General features: G+C 47.3%; 1 protein-coding gene across 2 annotated transcripts in view; it reads right to left on the bottom strand.

The window, feature by feature from the left end:
• AP3S1 (adaptor related protein complex 3 subunit sigma 1) overlaps nt 1-23,723 on the bottom strand; it is a 223,113-nt gene that overhangs the window by 10,927 nt on the left and 188,463 nt on the right. The gene's annotated exons all lie outside the window — the stretch shown is intronic.

Raw genomic sequence — 23,723 nt, 5'->3', positions numbered from 1 at the left:
ATTTGAAGTGGAAGGTTTCAGGATCAAGGTGTTTGAGCATAGAATATTCCATCTGAAAGACTGGGGAGTTAACAAGGGTTGGGTGTAAAACGAGTGGCTACTTTGCAGCTAGTCATAAAATAGGATGATTTTAACTTGGAATAACGGACATGTCCCGGTCTATACCAACCACTAAGAACATTTGATAAAAAAACAAAAAAAAAAAAAGAAAACGATTTATCCAATCAATGGAGGCGAAGTAGCCAAACCTTTGGAGACAGAGGCACTAAAGGAGACATTACCTGGAAGATATACATGTACAGTGCAGCTATGCAGCAGAAAATAATGTGAGTAAACTTGTACAGCCACTTGGGAACACTCTGGAAACATACACCTTAAGAATTAAATGAATACCCAAAAAGTACTTTAGTTCTGGGGAACCATTTGTGCATAAAGTACTACAGAGGCACAGTAATGTTGATCCGATTGCCAGGTTTTACCACAAAAAAAACATTCTTTAGTTCTAGGTGACAATGATACATTAGCAGACCCTACTTTGAGAAACGAGCAGCCTCTAGCGATGCCTACCAGGATGAAGAGCTACATGGGAGCTAGTCAACTGGGGATTTCCTAAAGCCCCTCATATGTCCCAAGTCAATAGACCTCACGAGAACAGGAGTAGATAGGAAACAACCCTTCACTCGCAGCCAATGGGATCAGAAAAGAAAGGAAACTGTCCCAGTGATTGCCATACACAATCTTCTCTAAAAGCCCACCATATAGCCAAAGGGAACCCGCGGTTTACAAGGGTGAACTTTATACAGCCTTTACACAGTTTGTGTAAGCATAGTATTACAGGGTTTACACATCTGGCCCCGATTGAGACACCCTCAGTTTCTTTCTGCAAGAGCTAAGACGAAGCCACTAGTTATCAGAGCGGACACCAGCCGCCTGGCTCACATCCATACAAATCAGCAGGGGCCAGGAGACAGTCACAAGAAGCTAGCCCTCATTTAAACTCCCCGCATATCACCTGCAAACCACTGGCAACCTTCCATACGGACTCACCAAGGTAGTACACCAATGCTCATCAGTCGGCAAAAATTGCACGTTTTAGGGGGATGCCGAGACTACACACTGCACTGCAGGGCAAATCCAACACTGGCATGACCTCGAAATTAGGGTTTTAAACCATCAGCCCAGGGGAAAGATGATTGAGATCTGTTATCAGACAGTATAACATTATCATCATTAGTTGAGAAACGCAAGGGGGACTCAACTACATTAGTTAATAAACACTCGGAAACTAAACAGTCAAAGCCAGGTGTGAAAAAGGCTAATCTGAGATTAAATCAGAGTTATCTGAAGTACTAGAAGGGCCACAGTTTGTGGCAGGGAGAGCAGACCGGATTGGGGACCTGAAGGTAGGAGGGAGGAGGGAGGAAAAAAGAGCCAGAGGAGAGCAGAGGCAGAGAAAGCTAAACACATAAGAAGAATGTTATCTCAGATATGGACTAACACCGGACCCCAGAGTGTGAAGTCCCTCTGAAAGATACTAGTGTTGACTGGTAGCTGAATCTTGAGAATATCACAAGCTAACAAAAACCCTACAGCATGGGGAAGAAATACTTGATTGGTAGAGTTCATCAAAAGATCTCCTCATTAGCCCAGGAGCGCTAGATTTTCACGTCGGCGAATCAAGACCAATGCTGGGTGCTATATCCCCGAGTTCAGGTTTCAAGCCAGAAATTGAGCTGGGAGCCATTACCCTGTGACTGTGCGTTATCGTAGTGAATCCTGACAGTGCCAATGCTCATTTAGTTAAGTCCTTGACAAAACAAAAGAGGTGCTGGCTGAAAGGTTTATAATTCATCTTAAGCTATGGCATCTTCCTGGGCAACCCTCCAGACCATAGTTCTTTAGTCTGCCAAGCAATTACAGAAAGGGAAAAGACCATATATAAATCGGGCTTGGTACTGCCCCAAAAAGGGGCAGTCCAGCCTTAACAGCTAGGTCACAGCCTTTCTGCACGAGACCACAAGCAACCCCAGACATGGTTCGGCCTCATTGGGCATCGGTTTCTTGGGTCTATAGGGCCAGCAGGCAAGGGACTCACGTGTGGGCACACCCTTCCCACTCGAGGTGACAGAAAACAAAAGAGATAATGGCTGAAGGTTTAAAATCATCTTAACCTCTGGCATCTGCCTGGACAACCCTCCAGACAATCGTTCTTCGGCCCTAGCACCAATTTAAATACACCCACCCAGACACAGTCCAGCTATGCCTCTAAAGTTTTAGTTGGAAGCCTAGGCCAACAGGCAGTCATCCCAATGCATTTCAATTTGTGGCCAAGGTCTCGGGGGCTACACAAAGCGCTACACCCAGTGAAAGGACAATAGACTGGAGAACCTGTGTGGAGGCTAGTATCACTAATAAATTGGGAACCCAGATATGTTTATAGTTTACTTCATCCTAAAAATTGTCTGCTTAGATCAGTCATAGAAAATAAAATCTAGCAGTGTTATGAGAAGGCCTTATCCTCACAGGAGTTAATTCGCATCTAGCCTGTTACTTCTGAATAAAGGTATTTAATTAAACACATCTGGCCCATGTGTTCAGTAGATCCATTGCCACACCTGGCACACTGTGGGAACAGAAAGTCCTACAATGACCAATTGACATGGCCCACTTGTTTCCCAGGGAAAAGGCATTGCGACATCCTCAAAGGTAGGGTGTTGAACATGCCAATGAGCCAAGAAGGAACTCACCAAGAGCGTTAACCCCTTAATAATAATAATTTAGCATTTATATAGCGCTACAAACCCTCAGGCATCTGAGCGCTGCTTATTATTACCCACGGTGTGTGATGCTCACTTATCGACCTCAGAAGGATGAAAGGCTGAGTTTGGCCCTGCCAGGATTCAAACCTGCGTCAGCAGGCTCTGCACAGATGTCAAAGCGAGCACTCTACTCGCTGTGCTATCGGAGAAGGGTACAACCAATATCAATTGGATAGGACGGGATTGCGTTTTGCCGACAGGCTTTTCGATAGAACTTTAGCCAAAAAAATTCCATTGGAAAAACAAATAGAAAAATAGAAATATATAGGGGAGGGGTTAAAGGAGGTGGGAAGGGGGTTGGGATAGGGGGAATACCATAACACAAATATAGATTCATTTCTTCAATGTAATTGTTTCGGCAAAAGCCAATCGAAAAAACTCCTGTTGGCAAATGAACATAGAACCAGATAGGACACCACCAAGGCTATGGTTAGCCCGGACACAAAGAGAAGAAAATGGATTAATGGTCTTCATCACTGGAGTTTCATTTCCCGGAAATGTCAAGCTAAACCAAAACGTGAAGGAATGGAGACTGGTGTATTGGAGGGCCACAGATGGGAAGAAGTAGGAGGTAGTAATAAAGCATCTGAAGCAATCTTAAAAGACATGGAGCTCACAGGGATTGTCCCTTGCAGGGATGGTGAAAGACTATCTCAAAATAGCTATGCGGTCACAAAAAGCGACTCAATGGGTAAATGGCCCACCATACAGTCAGTTTAGTAACTCGGCCTACTGTGTTTTGGTGGTTAGGGCTTTTCTACACATACTTCCACAAATGTCCTACTGGGCAAACTGGATGACTACTCTGAGTGAGAGGGTCTAACTATAGAGGGAATGCCCCGTCACCCCTCGGCCGCCCTGATAATGTGTTGTACCATACCTGAGTGCAACAACTAGCCATGGGCTAAATTAGGCTTGTATTGGCCAAGATTCCTGCCGCAGAGATGAAACACCAAGGAGGAGAAGGGAGGACGTGTAAGATGGAACAACTTGGCGAAGTGGAGGAACACTGAAAGAGTAGTAGTTGAGTGTTTGGAGAGAAGTGTGGGAATAGATGTAGTACTGTTAAGAAGGATGAGGGAGATGTTCCATCAGTGTTGTGAAAGAACAGTAATGAGGAAAAAGATGTGGACCATAAGACATTGAGGGATTCTGGAGTGTTCGTCATGTCTTATGAATAGGAGATCAACAGTGGAGATCTGGTCTGGAGTGCCTGCGATATCGTGGATGTGTAAGGTCAGCAACGGACTGCGTAGAGGTTTCACCCTTGTCAGCTGGTGGTTGGTGGGCACCGTTGGGTCGTTATCCTTTCCCTGCATCTTCTGAAATGTAACTTGAACTTCATACCAATAAAGTAACTTACCTGTAACGCACGTCTCGGCATCCTCCTTCCAGACGACTTAACTGACCCAGATTACAACAGGTACACTTAGGAAGGGTGGCAGAGAAAGCTTGAGCTGAAGTGACGAGGAGGCAGGGGAACACGAGTTGGAGGACTGGAGAACAAGGACACTGAGATAGTGGTCAGGAGAGGCCTAAAGAGAATCCTGATCAGATCCAAGGGCCATCTCAAGTCTTCCTATGGCTCAAGGCCTTAGCTGAAGGGCAGCTTGAACGCTACACCATCTATAAGCAAGCCAACCGTTTCCAGTGCAGAGCCAAGACTCTGGACGAGGTTCCTAACCCTAAAACAGGAAGAAGAGGAAGAAGGGGTGTATGACCCCTTAAACCAGAGATTATATGAGCAATGCGTTAATCTGCCTGGGGAAAATCCGAATCCACACTTGTTACGAATGGGAGAACCTTTTGTTTGGAGACATTTTCATCATCCTGGGAGACTAACTGGAGAGTTTTTGCTTGTACTCACCCGATATAATTTCTTGGGGAAACAAAAAAAAAAAAAATATATATATATATATATAATTATTTAAAAAAATAGTTCCTCACCATAGTGACTAATGTACTCTTAGTCCATAGTCCCCTTTCCTCCATACTGTATGGGTGTCCCTCGCTAGGGACGGGAGACTGAACCTTTTTCACCAGAAAAAAACCCTCTGCCCCTTTAAATTTGGAGGTGCGCAGGGGTGCGGCCCTGGGAGCATGCGTTTGCCTGACTCCACCCACCACCACCACCACTCCTCAGTCCCCATTGACGTGTCGACAATATTTAACATTGCCCAATGACTCCATTGTTATTAGGGGGGGGCGGAAGATGGTGGGATGCAAGGGGACTACGGACTAAGAGTATGTTAGTAACTACAGTGAGTAACTATTAATTACTCTTACGTCCCGTCCCCTTTCCTCCATACTGTATAGGCGATTACAACTGAATGTAGCCCTAGGGTGGAGAGGAGACCCTCCTTAAGAAAACAAGTCCCTTAGAACCGCCTGTCCGAAGGCTGTGTCTGACCTAGAGGCAGCGTCCAAACAGTAGTGCCGACAGAAAGCCCAAAGGGGAGGTCCAGGTGGCCGCCCTGCTGATGACCTGCGACGGACATGCCGATGGAATGCAATGGCCGTGGCTCTGACAGCGTGGGCATCCATGTTCATTGGCAATGGCTTGTGCTGCCTCTCATAGGCCTCCTTGATGGCAGAAACCATCACCTTGCTATGGAAGCCTTGGAAGCCTGATAACTGGGCCTTGAACCACTGAATGTGACAAACAGGGCGTCCGACTTGCGGAAGTCCTTGGTCCTTTCCAGATAGTATTTCAGAGGGCGTCTGACATCCAGACAGCGCAAGATCCTCCGAGGCTCATCCTTGGGGTTGGCGAAGAAGGTGGGTAAGACCATCTCATCGTTAAGATGGAAAGAGAAGGTTACCTTGGGTAGGAATGTAGGGTGCGTCCGTAGGACCACCTTATCCCTGTGGAAAGTTGTGTAGGGCTCTGATGCCACCAGAGCATGCATCTCGCTGACTCTGCGAGTCGAGGTGAGGCCCACCAGCAGAGAGGCTTTTATGGTGACCAGCCGGATGTCCACAGACGCCATTGGCTCGAATGGTTTGTGCGCCAAGGCGCCCAACCCTACATTGAGGTCCCACACGTGAATTCCTATAAACCCCAATGGCTGCCAAATATGTGCGGCATGTGTCCACCTGTACACCAGAGTGGGCAATGTGTGCCGAAAATGAAAGCACATCTTCCAACATGCACTTAAGGGGGGGTCAATCTCATTTAGAGTCAGCCCAATGGCCGAATCTAGCACATTTGCTCTTCTATTGGGCCCTAGTAGCCTTGCTTCTGGCACCATGAATGATTTCTAGGTTAGCCTGAGAAAGTGCTTCAGCGTGACCTGCTCAGGAACCAAGCTGCGAGGGCTAGCTTGTGAGGGGCAGGCTGCACTACTCTACCCTGCTGTGTCAGGAGATGAGCTGGGCCCAGCGGTAGGTGAATGAGAGGTCTGTCCGATAGGCTGAGGAGCTCGGAGAACCAAGGTCTCGCCACACACCAGGGTGCTATGAAGATGATGCTGAGGTGACAAGACTCCCTGACTTTGCAGATTACCCTGTGGACAAGGGGTATGGGCGGGAAGACATACGCCATCATAATGCCGTTCCACGGTATCTGGAATGGGTCGCCCAGGAAGCCGGGCCCCGACTCTGCAATGAGGCGAGCTGCTGGCATTTCCCGTTGTCCCGGGAGGCAAACAGATCCACTTGGGGGTGCTACCATCTGAAGAATATCTCCTTTAGTACCAGGTCAGTCCGGTCAATTGCCACTTGTAACTGTCCACTCCCAGTCTGCTGAGCTTGTCTGCTTCCAGGTTGGACTCCCCCAGTGTGAAGTCTACTGTACGAATGGTCCTTCACACATTGCGGTCCCTCAGATTGTTTCTTTCCGCCATTGTGGTTGGTCACAAGGTGCAGAGTTCCTTTCAGGTGGATGCCTTTGACTAACTAAAGTTTATTTGTAGACTTTCTCTTTCTATCCTTTACTGTCCGCCTGTTGCCGTTGCATCATTACTCCTCGGTGGACAGCTCCATCGTCCACGACGCCTGACTGACTCGACGACCAGTCACTGTGGCCTTCACGGGCCTCTGCCCTTACAGTAGGGAGAGCGGGGGGAGGTTTCATATAGTTGCATCCCTTTAGAGAATGCCTATTTTGCCACCCTTTTCTCCCTTTGTCGTCAAATTGCCCTTTCCATTTACTAGGGGAAATACCCCCTTTAAATTTTGTCCTACTTTTAATCGGAAAATTCCAAGGATACGCATCGAATGTCCATCCAGAGGCGTAAACAGCCTTTCCTGCTTAAGCCTGACCTCACAAGGGCGGTCAACCCTTGCATTGCAAAATTATTGAAGCCAGCGCCGACAGACCCCCAGCTCAAACCTGACTCACTTGTCACAACTACTAGAAAGAGGGCTGGCACTCCTCTGACATTGGCTGAAGCCCCGCCAGATAAAGAAAGTAACCAGATATACACCTTTAGTTGAAAGGTTGCATCTTCAGCAGCCTAACGGGCAAGACTTGTTAATAACACCACCCTCCTATCTAGTTATGGCTGTCACAAGTGGGACGAGTTGAAACACCAGGTTGAGGCGGTTACAGAACCTTTAAAGTCTCAGCTGCTAAGCACCATTTCAGAAGACAAGCAGATATCTAGCTGCGTTCTTAAACAACCTTGACGCTGCAGATAATGCGGGTTGCATAATTGCTGAGGGCCCCCTTATCAAACGCCATGCCTGGCTTTAGACAGTCTGGGTTTGAATTGGAAACACAGGCCACCCTGCTTAACATGCAGTTGAACCTAATGCCCTCTTTGGCTAGGCAGTCTAAGATTCCCTAAAAAGTGCAAAGGAAGAGTAAGATACTCCAAGTCCCTCAGCCAATTAACCAACCAACCCTTCGTCCAACGAAGATCCTGAACTTCAGGAGGTTTAGGGGACAGGGCATGCAACGCTTCTCTGGATTCAATCAAGGCGGTCAGTCTTTGTCATGGGGCTACACACAGGGACAGGCCTTCTAATTTTCAAAGAGGTCATACAAGATCCAGAGGAAGAGGTAGAGGCTCCCGGCCAGAGGCGCAACCCCTCCCAAGCAATGACAGTCCCATCCCATCCTACCCCGGAAGGGGGTCGCATCTCACATTTCGGCCACACATGGTAGGGGATTACATCAGAAAAGGGGTACTGTGCACTGTAGCAAGCGGGTATTAAATAGAACGCTTGAAAAAACCACCCACCCGCCAAGACACAAGATGATGACATAAGAGCGGTGCATACTACCGGAAGAAGTAAAAACCCTGCTGGACTAAGACGCCATGGGACTAAGATTGTCCCAGCAAATCAGATAAACAAGGGTATTTATTCAGCTTACTTCTTTGTGCCAAAGAAAGACCTATCCGTGCATCAAGTGCTAGATCTGCGCCCAGCGAACACATGTCAAACCTCAAATGTTTTGCCCGACTACGCTCCAAGAGGTAATCCCCCTCTTAAAACTGGGCTTTACATGGAAACATTGTATATGAAAGATGCATACTTTCATATTTCAATGTTCCCAGCGCACAAAAAATATCTGCGATTCCAGATAGCGGGAGTACACTACCAGCTCAAGGTGCTCCCCTTCGGAATCGCCTCAGGCCCGTGAGTGTTCACTAAGGTGCTTGCAGTAGTGGCAGCAAACTTCCGCAGAGAGTCAATCCTGTGTACCCTTATCCAGACGCCTGGCTAATAACAGGGGAGACTCTTCAAATCTGCAGACACACCACCCAAAGAACTATCAACCTTCTTTTCCAATTGGGATTCTCCATCAACGAGAAAAAATCAAGTCTCGTTCCCAGCAAAATAAAAATTTCTGGAAGCCATCTCAAAGACAGGAGGAGATGGCTTTCCCGTCAAACGAGAGGATACAAAACATTCTGTTGCAAGTACCTCATTACAAAGCCAGTCGTCGGATAACTGTACGCAAAGCAGTGCGCTTGCTCGGAATGATGGCCTCATGCATACACTTGGTTCCACACTCGCACCTGCGCGTGCGCCCAATGCAGGAGTGGTTAGCGAAATAATGGTCTCAGGCAAGCGGTCAGTGGGACGATCTAGTAGTTTCTCTTATCCTGGTACAAGCTCTTTGCTGGTGGTCCAAGGACAACCTGCTAAAAGGAAAACCGCATTCCACCTGAACAAGTGATCCTAACTAGACTCCTCACTCCCCGGATGGGGAGCTCACTTCATCCACCACGTAGCCCATGGCCAGTGGACACGCACCACAGCCAAAATACACATCAATTTCCTATAACTTCTGGCATTTCTCAAAGCTCTACAAGCTTTGCAACAACATCTTCCAGGTCAAACAGTGCAAGCTCTCACAGACAGCACCACACTGCAGGGAGGCACACACTCTGCAAGTCTGTCCCACAGACATGAGAAGGACGGCCTGGCTCCGGGCTACTAAGTTTAACCTTGATGTCCAGGAACGCATATTGGACCTGCCATTCGAGGGTAGTGACCTCTTTCACTCCACCACGGATGAGGGATTGGATAAAAAGAACAGCTCGCAAACCGCAAAAATCCTTATCTATTCTTATGAAGGCCACAGCCAAGGCGTACACCCCGTCACATCAACACTCTGACAAGGGGCGGGCGTTTGGCGGGTTGTGGGGCTTCAAAGAACCAGACCATTCACTGAGTCGGCACCAATGGAAACAATAGGGGGGCAAGGGTTTCTTCCAGTCGCCCTCCTCTGCAACAGCCTCAGAGGGAAAGAAGGTATGACACATCCCTCCTTTGGGGGGCAGGCTTGCCTTTCACGTGCAATTTTGGTGCCAGAAATGTTCAGACCCCTGAATCCTATCAGTAGTCTCCATGGGGTACCGCCTACCGGTCCCTTTCTCTCCTCCCCTCCCACAGATTGGGACAGCAACTCTGTTGGCGGAGATCCGTTCGCTCGTCGAGAGCCAGGCAGTGGAGGATGTCCCAGCCTCCCAGCGAGGATTGGGCTTCTATTCCAGTATTTTTGCCATACAGAAGAACTACCAGGCTGGCCTGAGAGTTGTTGGACCTTTCCACCCCCAACCTCTCCCTTCCTCTACAGAAATTCAAGATGGTTACTCCAGCGCTCATTGCAGAGACACTGGCCAGGGGAGATTGGATGTGCTCCCTAGATCTTAAGGACGCTTACCTACACGTCCAAATTTGGCAGCCTCATCGGTCCTTATTGCGATTCAGGATCATGGGCTGCCATATCCAATACAAGGTGCTACCCTTTGGCCTTAACTTAGCCCCCAGGGTATTCACCAGGTTGATGAATGCGGTGCCAGCCCTCCTCCAGCCCCAGGACCCACCCAGTTTACTCGTACCTGGCTCGTCCAGGCCACATCTCTGAAGGCGGTTCACCATACCTCCTCCACACTGATGAACACACTCCACGACATGGGGTTCACTATCAATATCAAGAAGTCTCAGCTGCATCCCACGCAGAGCCTGACCTTCCTGGGCCTCATCTGGGACATGAGCTCCGAGAGGGTCTTTCTCACGGAGGACAAGGTCACGGCCATCAAGAGAGCCACTGCTAACTTCCTCTCCAGAGCAGTGACCTCAGCCTGGTGGTACCAACACTTGTTGATATACTTGCAGTGGTCCTACTGGCCATAACCCACACAAGAACTCAGGATGAGGAGATTGCAGCTGCACTTCGCAGCCTTATGGAATCAGGAGAAGGGCTCCCAAGAGGAGGCAGTCAGCATTTCTCCCCTCTGACCTCAGTTGGTGATCTGCGCACTTCATTCTGCGGCCGGGCAAGCCCTTCCAGGCATCCTCCCCCTCGGGTCACCATTACTACGGACTCTTCCACGGAGTCTGGACTCAGCAGTCCCACATCAATTGGCTGGAGCTGAATGCCATCTGGCTCGCCCTCAAGGCCTTTCTTCCTCTCATTGGGGGCAAGGTAGTACTCCTCCAGACGGACAACTCCAAAAGCATGTTCTATGTCAACAAGCAGGGGGGTACCAGGTCCCCTCCACTGTGCAACTTAGTGATCGGCATGTGGGAATTGGCAGTGGAGAACATCTACCTCATGGCCGTCCACCCCTGGGGGAGTCCAACCTGGAAGCAGACAAGCTCAGCAGACTGGGAGCAGACAGTTACAAGTGGCAATTGACCGGACTGACCTGGTAATAAAGGAGATTTCTTCAGATGGGAGCACCCCCAAGTGGATCTTTTTGCCTCCTGGGACAACGGTAAATACCAGCAGTTCGCCTCACTGCAGAGTCGGGGCCCGGCTTCCTGGGCGACCCATTCCAGATACTGTGGAACGGCATTATGATGGTGTATGTCTTCCCGCCCATACCCCTTGTCCACAGGGTAATCTGCAAAGTCAGGGAGTCTTGTCACCTCAGCATCATCTTCATAGCTCCCTGGTGGCTGGCGAGACCTTGGTTCTCCGAGCTCCTCAGCCTATCGGACAAACCTCTCATTCACCTACCGCTGGGCCCAGCTCATCTCCTGACACAGCAGGGTAGAGTAGTGCAGCCTGCCCCTCACAAGCTAGCCCTCGCAGCGTGGTTCCTGAGCAGGTCACGCTGAAGCACTTTCTCAGGCTAACCTAGAAATCACTCATGGTGCCAGAAGCAAGGCTACTAGGGCCCAATAGAAGAGCAAATGTGCTAGATTCGGCCATTGGGCTGACCCTAAATGAGATTGACCCCCTTAAGTGCATGTTGGAAGATGTGCTTTCATTTTCGGCACACATTGCCCACTCTGGTGTACAGGTGGACACATGCTGCACATATTTGGCAGCCATTGGGGCTTATAGGAATTCAGAGGAGGGTGTATTCTCCTCCTCCAACCCGGTGGTCAAGCGACATTTGGCGGGCCTCCACAGACTCTACCCGCCTATAAAGAAATGACACCAAGTGTGGGTCCTCAATGTAGGGTTGGGCACCTTGGCGCACAAACCATTCGAGCCAATGGCGTCTGTGGACATCCAGCTGGTCACCATTAAAACCTCTCCGCTGGTGGGCCTCGCCTCGGCTCTCAAGTCAGCGAGATACATGCTCTGGTGGCATCAGAGCCCTACACAACTTTCCACAGGGATAAGGTGGTCCTACGGACGCACCCTACATTCCTACCCAAGGTAACCTCCTCTTTCCATCTTAACGAGGAGATAGTCTTACCCACTTTCTTCGCCGACCCCAAGGATGAGCCTCAGAGGATCATGCGCTGTCTGGATGTCAGACGCGCTCTGAAATACTATCTGGACAGGACCAAGAACTTCCGCAAGTCGGACGCCCCGTTTGTCACATTCAGTGGTTCAAGGCCCAGTTATCAGGCTTCCAAGGCTTCCATAGCAAGGTGATGGTTTCTTCCATCAAGGAGGCCTATGAGAGGCAGCACAAGCCATTGCCAATGAACATGCATGCCCACGCTGTCAGAGACAAGGCCACGGCCATTGCATTCCATCGGCATGTCCGTCGCAGGTCATCAGCAGGGCGGCCACCTGGGCCTCCCCCTTTGGCTTTCTGTCGGCACTACTGTTTGGACGCTGCCTCTAGGTCAGACACAGCCTTCGGACAGGCGGTTCTAAGGAACTTGTTTTCTTAAGGAGGGTCTCCTCTCCACCCTAGGGCTACATTCAGTTGTAATCGCCCATAAAGTATGGAGGAAAGGGGACGGGACGTAAGAGTAATTAATAGTTACTCACTGTAGTGACTAACATACTCTTAGTCCATAGTCCCCTTACATCCCACCATCTTCCCCCCCTAATAACAATGGAGTCATTAGGCAATGTTAAATATTGTCGACACGTCAATGAGGACAGCTGAGTGGTGGTGGTGGGTGGAGTCAGGCGAACGCATGCTCCCAGGGCCGCACCCCTGCGCACCTCTAAATTTAAAGGGGCAGAGGGTTTTTTTCTGGTGAAAAAGGTTCAGTCTCCCGTCCCTAGCGAGGGACACCCATACAGTATGGAGGAAAGGGGACTATGGACTAAGAGTACATTAGTCACTACGGTGTGGAACTATTCTTTTTTAATAATTATATATTATTATTTTTTTTTTTTTGTTTCCCCAAGAAATTATCTCGGTCGAGTACAAGCAAAAACTCTCCAGTTAGTCTCCCAGGACGATGAAAATGTCTCCAAACAAAAGGTTCTCCCATTCTTAACAAGTCTGGATTTGGATTTTCCCCAGGCAGATTAACGCATTGCTCATATAATCTCTGGTTTAAGGGGTCATACACCTCTTCTTCCTGTTTTAGGATTAGGAACCTCGTCCAGAGTCTTGGCTCTGCACTGGAAACGGTTGGCTTGCTTATAGATGGTGTAGCATTCAAGATGCCCTTCAGCTAAGGCCTTGAGCCATAGGAAGACTTGAGATGGCCCTTGGATCTGATCAGGATTCTCTTTAGGTCTCTCCCGACCACTATCTCAGTGTCCTTGTTCGCCAGCCCTCCAACCCGTGTTCCCCTGCCTCCTCGTCACTTCAGCTCAAGTTTTCTCTGCCACCCTTCCTAAGTGTACCTGTTGTAATCTGGGTCAGTTAAGTCGTCTGGAAGGAGGATGCCGAGACGTGCGTTACAGGTAAGTTACTTTATTGGTATGAAGTTCAAGTTACATTTCAGAAGATGCAGGGAAAGGATAACGACCCAACGGTGCCCACCAACCACCAGCTGACACGGGTGAAACCTCTACGCAGTCCATTGCTGACCTCACACATCCACGATATTGCAGGCACTCCAGACCAGATCTCCACTGTTGATCTCCTATTCATAAGACATGACAGGCACTCCAGAATCCCTCAATGTCTTATGGTCCACATCTTTTTCCTCATTACTGTTCTTTCATAACACTGATGGAACATCTCCCTCATCCTTCTTAACAGTACCACATCTATTCCCACACTTCTCTCCAAACACTCAACTACTACTCTTTCAGTGTTCCTCCACTTCGCCAAGTTGTTCCATCTTACACGTCCTCCCTTCTCCTCTTTGGTGTTTCACTTCTGGCCAAGCTATTTCACAATTTAACTCTATTATCCATTATAGGTTAGGAAGCACTAGGATTCTCCACCTCCCTACCAATCAGTTTGAAGTGTAATTGCCCACACTGGGAAACCACATTTCGCTTTTTAAGTAAGTACCCTAGCATCTACCTTAGAGATACTGTTAACAATAATTACTATTTGATTTCTTACATTTACTTATCCTTTACATGTTATATCCACGAAAAGTTAAGTTTGTCATTCGTTTGTCACGAGCCATATTGAGGGATTAGCTCCTATATTCACCTCTGTATTCATTCATTCATTTCAACATAATCCCTACTATGTAAAAGGATTTCCATGTATGTACCATTGCGTTTCTTTTCTGATCTGTAGAGGATCTTATTAAAATTGTACTTTAACAACTTCCTTCAGTGTTAGACCGCTGCTAGGGTATATCACCTCAACAAAGGCATCGCCTGCCTTGATTGCTAAAGAGGAAGAGAGCAGGCTGTAAGTAGTGTTTCATGGGACATCTAGGTTTCGATGGCAGTACTGTGATGGATTTACAAACGGTCACAAGGGCTGGTATCGTTTGCAGTTACATCCATTTGGAAGGATCTGCTTCAATGACATCACTATTGATGAGAGATTTGTACAGTTGAAGAATTTCTGATTTACAGGAGAATCATTTGAGGGAAATAATTATTTCCATAAGTTCTGACAAATTGCAGGGAAATTGTTTGATTCTGAATATTCAGAGGACAAAGAAGGAACGTGCGACTACAAAGACGTGTTTGCCACCAATAACAGGGAAATAAGGTACATAAGTGCGTTTCTAAAACCATTAAGGTTGGAAACAGACAACAATCGATTTAAGAAATGTGACTACAGATGGGTGCACTTATAAAGAGGAAGCTAGTTGAAGGCAACTTTATGAATATTGCTTCAGGGTTGCAAATTGCTGAGAGCTATTTGGCTTTTGCTTGTAAGCTAGAAGAGCCCGGTGAGCTGGATAGCAACATCAACAAGGAGCTACTTTTGACTACCACGATCAACTGGTGTCAAATATGCTGATATGGCATTAATTACGTGGGATTATGAATGTGTATAAACGAACATTGGAGACATTTTAAAGCACGGAGTAATATATAAAATGGCCAAAAGGTGGCAGTTTGCATCTCAATGGATGTAAAATTGTGGCATGCAAAGTATTAGCTCCCCATTCCCCATAGGTTGCTACTGCTCACTGATTGATTTCTAATACCCAGCAAATGCTTTTAGCTGCTACTCATCACATCTTTATTTTGATCTTGGTTGTGTGAACCTCAGCTTAGCCAGTGGGCACTCAGTGCCAAGGAGGGCCTGAGAGAGGAGTGATGCCTGGTGCAGGGTGCTGCCTGGTGCAGGACATACGGAATTGGGCCTTTTCAGGTTGAGATGAGATAAAACATTTTATCGATTTGGCCTGAAGGATAATCTGTGTTACTGATCATGTTTATTATGGCATGAATAGGTGGTGTGGCTATGCTTATTGGCCTAGTAGGTTTTGTTGTGCTGAAGACATATTGGCATTGGAGCTTGTGAAGTAATCTCTGAGAAATTCTACAGTTGCGATTGATCATGCTCTTTCCCTTATAAAAGAGATGAAGGCCTTTGCTGCTTTGATCAGTACTGGTTTCTAAAATCCTAAAATGGAAAAATCTATCTTCAGAACAGCGGTCTAAATAAAGGTTTATAAACAGGAGAAGCTCCTGGGTATTGGACATCACCCAGAAAAAAGGAGCTATGTGGCAAATGTAACTTTCACTAGAAATGCAAATGTTTTGTACATTATATAGGTTCCGCCATGCTTTAAATGTGTTCTAGTGGTTTCATAATGCCCCTTCATACTCTTTGCAAACATGCAATGTCACATAGCTATGTTTGTAGGACATCATTTGGCACGAGGAGGCGAAAGTAGCTCTTCCCATCATGGCAACCAGGCTAATTTATGCTAGAATCAGGGGCTAAATCGCTCCCAGCAATGGTGATCACCACAGAAAGTAATTTCATTTATTGGGTCTTAGAATGAATATGCACCTCTTGCTTATGACTCGTTATAGGCCTTTGGGGCATGGATCAAAGTCTAGTTACTCCATTAGATGCGTGGTCAAGGACTAAACAAACCACATTTTTCTCAGCAGTAGGGTTACCCTGCCCTGACAAAGACGATTTAAATACAGTATCTGGTGAGAAAACATTACGCTACTGGCACTACCCCTTAATTTCAGGAGATTTCAAGAGAAAATACAAATAAATACATCAAGTTGTCAACGCAAAAGGGGGATGCGACACATATCTACATTCACCAAACCTCCCTGCTATTTATTATGCTGCAAACTACAGGTTATTGTCCACCAAATATGTGCCCTGATCCTCCGCTACCAAATACTAAAGTTGATCCACTAAAAATGTGTTCTACTGTATTTATTAAACTAACATGATACATATCATCTTATATTTCAAATCCCCAGTATTGACACAAATGCCATTGTCGGCCTAATGGATCGAGACAAAACCTGCACAAGCCACAATCGACCTCAGAAGGAGGAAAGGGTGAGCTGTCTTTTGCCGGATTTGAACCTGTGACCTACAGAACACACTTAGACTACAGCAGCAAGTGTTCAACTCGCCGAGTTATCTTAACATGCACATCTTACATTTCAATTGTACCTTGTGGCACTGGAACCGATATAACAAGAAAGCAAATGCTGTCCCCACAACTGTAGTGAATGCTCGTGGTTCGTAGTAAAAGCCACGTGCACATCTGAAGTTACCTTTCAGTTACATTCATACCGTATGGCACGGCCGCTATAAAATACACAAAGCAAATGTCATAACTGCAGCTAATGCTCCTAGTATATGATGTGATATGGCATTTGTAACGTGCCTATACACAAGTGTTTCAAAACACGACGAGGCAAGGGAGGGGAAACAGAGGGAAGATACAGTGATCCTACTAGGCCAGTTGACACTGAGATTGCGCGATTGCAGGGGGCATGGGGGAGGGGAAAAGTGCAGGGGGAAAATGGGGGGAGGCAGTGCAGTACAGTACATAGGATAACAGTAAAATAAATAAACAGCTGGTGGCAAGAGCATAAGTACAGACATCAGGTGTTGTCGAGTGCTAGTAGGGGCTATAGGGATACAGCAACAGTCCCCCAAGTTCAAAGGTTGTCAGGGGGCAGTGCAGGAGTGCAACTGGCGGGCAGGGGACCAGGGCCCGAGATCAGAGGGTAGTCTGGTAACCAGTGCAGTTTCAGATTCAGCAAGGAGATCAGCAGGGGAGAGGGGGAGAGAAAGCAGAAGCAAAGAGGAAGGTCTTGAGGTGCTTCCGGAACCGGAGATGGTTCTCCTCAAGTTTCAGAAAGGCAGCAAGACTGTCCCAGAGGGAGACCCCAGCAGAAGAAAGATCTACCACCAAATCGTTGCTTGGAGAAGTGAGCAACTCTGAGGGAGTTGTAGGCGGATGAGCGAAGAGCTCGAGAAGGAAGATATTTAGGAAGAGAGAGGTGTAGGTATTGGGGCCCAAGGCCCTAGAAGGGCTTTAAACTTAATCCTCACCGCCACTGGAAGCCAGCGCAGAGATTTCAGTCCTGGAGAGATACAATCCCTGGGCTTGAGGCCAAGGACAAGTATTGCAGTCCTGTTGTTGATGAGTTGAAGAGGGCGCAGAGTAGAGGAAGGCTTTTAAGTAGTCGGATCTCCCAGACAATTTCGTTAAGAAGAGGCACCAAACAGGACTGACCCATGTCGTCACTCCTCTATGCAATACATCTAGAACCTGCTCCTTTCACTTACGGCACCCAAGCACTTTCTTCCAGTGGTAATCCTAGAAATCGAAGTGTTTAGAGTGGTAGCGGGTTGGATAACATCTCCAAATCAGAAATCCTGTCAATGGATGGAGAATCCATGACTCAGGCTAAATAAGTCACCCCATTCAGGTGGGCACCATGGGGCATAAACTGTTGGTGGTGATGACGAAAACACCTGGGCTGTATGCTGCAAACTATCAACCACTGTTCGAAGCCCTTAAGATTTAACTACGTAAATGGGGCCCACTATCTATCTCAAGGCTTGGAAGAATTAATACTGTCAAGATGGTGGTCGGGCCCAGAATACTTTACTTCTTTCTAGCACTTCCAATCCCAATTCCCCAGACGTTCTTTCGGACCCTTAATAAGATGCGCTCTGCCTTCGTATGGAACAAATCCCTGCGGGTTGCACTAAAAACATTAATGATAGCAGTACATGAGGGTCGGCTGGGCCTACCGAATTTTCTATACTATTACAAAGAGACCAAATTGCAGATTATTAGGGACTGGCTTACAGGTACAACTGAATACATTTGGACACGAATGGATAAGGCTGTGTCAGCTGTCCCCTCAGGTGAGATCCTATCGCTAAACAGGGCAGACGGACCACAAAACTCACAAGTGCACCATTATGGGACTGATTGGGACAAGTGGGCCAACGTATTGACATCACATGACATCACCTCCTTCCCCTCCCACTTTACTCCAATGTTCCATAACCAACAGTTCACCCCAGGGTTGGCGCGGGGCACTTTCAACCGCTGGAGGGCTGCAGGATGTGTAAAGTTAGGGGACATATTCCAAGGCCAGGAGATGCAATTGTTCAAAAAAAGCAGAATTGAGCTGGGGCTAGTAGCGAGGCAGTGATATCTTCAACTGAAACACTGGTTGACGCCCCATGTCCCCCAACAATAAACTAGTGGCCACTAGACCCCTAACAGTCAAAAATACCTCACAACAAATCCTGGCGATAAAAGCCTTCAAGCATATACAAAATGTTGTTAGAAAGCGCCAGGCACCCCGATAAAGAGTTCCTACATGAGCAGATGGGAAGAGACTACATGGGGAGGTCATAGAGGTGGAGGACTGGGAACACTTATGGAGCGATATTCCTAAACTCACTCGGGCCATGCAGGCTAAGGGAAATTTGGAATAAAGTCTTGAGACAATGGCACTACATTCCCGTGCGTCTGCACTCAATCAGCGCAAACATATCAAAGCTGGTGGCGCGAATGCAATTGGCCTGGAGACTGGGCCCATATTTGGTGGAGCTGGCCAATGCTATCAGAATTATGGGGTCCTGTTAATGACAATATGGTGAAAATCTTTGGTGACCAGATCAAGAGGGGCGTCAAAGAATGTTTGCTAGGACTTTACGACCTGGAATGCAGATTGTGGCCAAAGTCCAGGTGCAAATCCTACACAATCCTGAACTTCGCGGCGCTGCTGGTCATAGCACAAAGTCTGGAAATTCGCAGCATTAGAGTGGATAATGTACTCGCTACAAGGGAATTGCACAAAGTTTGCAAACTAGTGTGAACTAGTTCGGCCCTCTCTACATGATGACTTCAGGGAGCCATATTGTCCACAAAGATTGCTTATAAACCGAATTGCTCACACTCGTGTATTTGGACTATAACCCTGCTTTCTAAATTTACAAGTGGAGGAAGGGCTGGAGGGGAGGGGTTTGAATGGGTTTCCATGTTTAATGTTTCCGAAATTGAAAAAGCCAATAAAGACATGTAAAAAAAACAAAAAACGAATAAGAATTATTGGTATGGGCTTTCATCTTTAAGGTGGGATCAAAGACACAGCCTAAGACGTTTACATATTTTTGGATGGGTGTTCTTCCATAGATGTGTCTCAGCCACAACCCCTTCACCTCCCACTGAAAAAGGTTTCAGTTTAAGCCATACAAATGCACATGCAAAACACACATTCCCCCCTACGTGCAGAGAAAAATGTAACTCAAAATGGCACCCTTAGAATGTTACTGGGACATGAATGTGGGACAAATGCATTGCCTAACCTTGCAAAATTACTCCCAATTCCATGATAATTGGGTATCTAGCGTTAACAAACATTGTTTTACTTTGTGTTTTTTTCACATCAATGCCTCATGCGAAATCTTTAGGATCAATAGGAAGTAAACAGAACCTATAAAGGAAATGTTACTCGCCGCAGTGACTAGTGTACCCCAAGACCATGCTCCCTTTTCCCGCTTACTTTTTAGCCATCTGTCCTATATGGACAGGACTGAGTACATGTGTACGGCCAACAAAACAGGAGGCATCCACAGACATGCAGGGCATTTCCCGATGCATTCCTACTCTACCCACCAGTCCCTTTTTTCCCCCGTTATACGGAATTATGTACAGCCACAACTTTAAGAAAGGTGGAGGCAGGGGCTTTTGGAGGAGTACAATAGTTACCAAGGTGGTTAATCTTTCCCTTAATCCTTCCACCATACTTTATGGGAGATTAGCAAGCATTTTTTCTCCCAGAGATGGAGGTTTAGGGACTAAGCAAGGTGGTTTTTGGAGCACAGCCTGACCAAACCTTGCATCTGCTCTGCTGCTTTTGTTAATGCAGTATGCTTGCAAATGGCAGAAGGTGAAGACCAAGTAGCTGCCCAGACAATAATCGGCCAAACTTGTTTCTGAAACACTACCACTGAGGCTTTTGCAAGCACAGCATGTGCGTGGAAGCCATTTGGAGCAGTTTTATTCGGTCCAGAATAGGACTTCTTCATAAAGGCCACTACAGTCACTAATTATTGTTTTCGATGCAGAAGAACTCAGTTGGGAGATTGACTTCCTAAACCAGGTAGTCCTGTCCAAGTAGTATTTTAAAGCCCCTTTTCCATCTAGGCAGTATAACATTCTGTCAGAGACTGGTGGTTTGGGAGAATACTGGCAGTGAGATCTATTGGTTCATGTGAAAGTTACCGCTTTCTACAAGAATTTGAAATGCATGCGCCTAGCTACTGTGTCCTTGTGGAACATTGTGTAGTGCTCTGAAACAGAGAGCTTGTTATCTCGCCAATTCATTTGGCTGATGTGATCGTCCCAAGAAAAGTGTTTTTCAAAGACACGAATGTCAACTCTGCCAAAGCTATGGGCTTGAAAGTTATATAACCGTTGGAACCAAATTCAGATCGCACACAGGGTGCCGTGCTTTCCCTTCAGGATAGGTCCTTAATAGACCCTGAAAGCAGCACCGAAAAACAGGATTCGATATGAAAAAAACACTCACCATATGCATGTCTGTAGGCGCTTATTGCAGCTAGATTGAAACAAAGTGTGACACGAGTACGAGCAGGCGGGTTAATATTCGCGTATATGAATCAGTGGCAAAACCTAATCCACTTACTCCTGTACTGAGACTATGTGGAAGGCTTTTTGGCTGCCTGAATCTTCAAATGTTCCTCCGAGAGGCCCAAGTTGCCCAAAGTTAAGAGCTCAGGTACCAGTTCGCAAGTTCACTAAGTTCAGCGATGTAGGGGAAGTGTAAGGTGCAATCCCCTGGTGTCGTGATGGACGATGCCGTTGTCGGTTGCCGTGCCGATGCGCTATCTCTACATGCCCGGGGTCTGCAGCCTGTTACCTGTCTTCCCGGGACACTGAAGGTTGCTGGCTGTACACCCCGTGATGGAACGTGCACCTTGGGTCGCTGACGGAATCTGTCATACCGAGGAACGGCACGAACAAAGACACATCCCTACCTAGCGTCCAGGGGTCCACTCTGTCAGATGAATGGACGCCAAAATAACAGCAACAGGGTTCGGATCAGGGCCCCCACAACCGGGTTTGCAAGATTACAGGGATGCCAATGGTGGCTCAGTCGGGGGGCGAGGCATACAGTACTTACCCATTTGAGGGACTTTCCAGCATGATTGGCGAATCTGTGTCGAACCAGATAAAAGGAGACCAGACACACACACACACGTTGCCTGTTCTTTAGTGTAGACCGTCGGACTGCAAGAACTGAAGGCAGAACACTGGTGGGCCTACCCTGGGGCCAATGAATAGGAGAATTCAGACAAGGGGAAATCCACCAGATGTTAAGAGACTAAATAAACCCCATGATGGTGAAGAACCAACAAACTGGCATATTTATGTTGAAATGTCTAAATAAAATTAATCTTACTACAGCAAGAACAGTGGTGATTGTCCATGATTTCTACATTGGGCGACAAAGGTGGGATTTGAGGACTACGTCATGGAAGGACTAATCAAGATACAGATACAGTCCCAACAAGCTATAGCCGACCGACAGGCATTTCAGCAGGCCATACAGTTGCAAGGATCGCTCCACAGCCCGGGACAATACAAACGAGACAATACTGCGATTCACTGATGCTGTGGGCCAGTACACAAAGCCAACCACTCGCCCAGTCATCTATACTGCAGAAGTACAAGGATGGGGAGGACCCAGCGTTTTTCTTCACCAGCTTCAAACAGATCGCACAGAGTGCAAAATGGCCCTCAGAGGTGGGGACAATATGTGGCACCCTTGCCGTCAGCCGTCATGCAAGGCGCCTACCAGGCGGTTAACCCCAACGGAAACACGCTCTACGGAGAAATAAAGATGGCAGTGCTAGATAGACTAGGGCTGGACAAATGGTCATACCGCATACAGCTCTGTGAAACCAGACTAAAGCATGGCGAAAGCCCAAGACAACTGTACTATCTGGTCAAGGACCTAGTAGAAAAATGGCTACAACCACCGTCAGCCGTGGTCCAAGAAGTATTAGACAAGGTCATAACAGAGCAATTCTTGGAGGCCCTACGAGGGCCTCCAAGAATTGCAGAGATGGGCCAAGCAGAGATGGGCCAAGCAGCATCACATACCAATGTTGACAGAAGCCGTGGATATTTCCTCGGCTTACCAAAAGCCGTTTATAGTAAGGCACCTACAACAGGACTCCATCCCAGACTGATGATTCAAACCACAGAACCACACCCAGCAAGGGCGATTAGACCAATTCTTCTGAGATGGAGACCCGAAGAAAGAATAGGCAAGCCAGAAGAACGAAGGCCTGGAAGTGAGAACCAAGGCTCTACAATAACAACCAGGTTCCACCAACCTAAATGTTTCGACTGTGGAGAGTGGGGGCACATCGCCCGGTTTGGCCTGAAAAGGAAGGAGGTCAAACCTATGGATATCGGGTACATGAGGGGAGAACAAGGTCGACATCTATCTGGCCCATATACTGTGGATATAAGAGTTGATGGAGGTTCTACATAAGCTTTGTTGGAAAGCGCAAGTGGACAAACGGCGATATCTCCAACCATGAGTGTTTCTCCATATTTACCCAACTAATTCATACCCATACCCTGCATACACGGGGATGTTAAGTCATATCTGGTAAAGAAAGTGCATATAGAAAGTACAAAATGAAGAAACCGATATCCGAGCCGCTGTTTTGCCCTCACTGCCCACCCCGGTTGTGTTAGGGACAGACTTTCCTCTGCTCACAAAAACGATGGAGACCGTTGACGATAACTGGTCACAAGAAGCCCCTTTCACGCATGAATTGATAGAAGAAAGCAAAGAGAAACCAAGAAAAACCAGACGAGAATTAAGAGAAAGTCGCCTAGCACAAAGCCGAGCCATATATGCGACTTGACCTATTGGGAGCTAGCTGACCATGAGGAATCCATCAGAGCAGAAACCCTTGGAGAACCCACCCTCAACGTGGCTAGGGAGAAAGCTGTACAAGGAGATGAGCCCAACATCAAAGAAGGACCTGGGTTCACATATACACTTGGTATAAAGCGGAAGATGGAGGAGTGAAGGAGAAGTTGGTCCAACCAAAGACACATAACATACTGGTGATCCAACTAGCACATAACCACCCATGTGGAGGACACATGGCTTCACTTAAAACACAACAAAACCTATTGAAGAGGTTTTACTGGCCAGGAATATACGGTGATGTGGCCAAGTTCTGCAAGGAATGTGCTACCTGCCAATTGACCAGCAAAACCATTCCAGCGAGGGCGCTGCTACAACACATGACTCTGATAACTGTCCCCTTTCAGAGGATTGGGATCGAGATCATCGGCCAACTCGAACCGGTTTGTAGTGGACACAAGTATCTACTTGGAATAGTAGACTATGCTACT

The sequence above is a fragment of the Ambystoma mexicanum genome, chromosome 6p (genome assembly GCF_040938575.1).
Source record: "Ambystoma mexicanum isolate Mex_15411 chromosome 6p, UKY_AmexF1_1, whole genome shotgun sequence".
Lineage (NCBI taxonomy): Eukaryota > Metazoa > Chordata > Amphibia > Caudata > Ambystomatidae > Ambystoma > Ambystoma mexicanum.
Note: the sequence above shows the minus strand (reverse complement) of the source record. Positions and strands in the feature narration are given on the sequence as shown.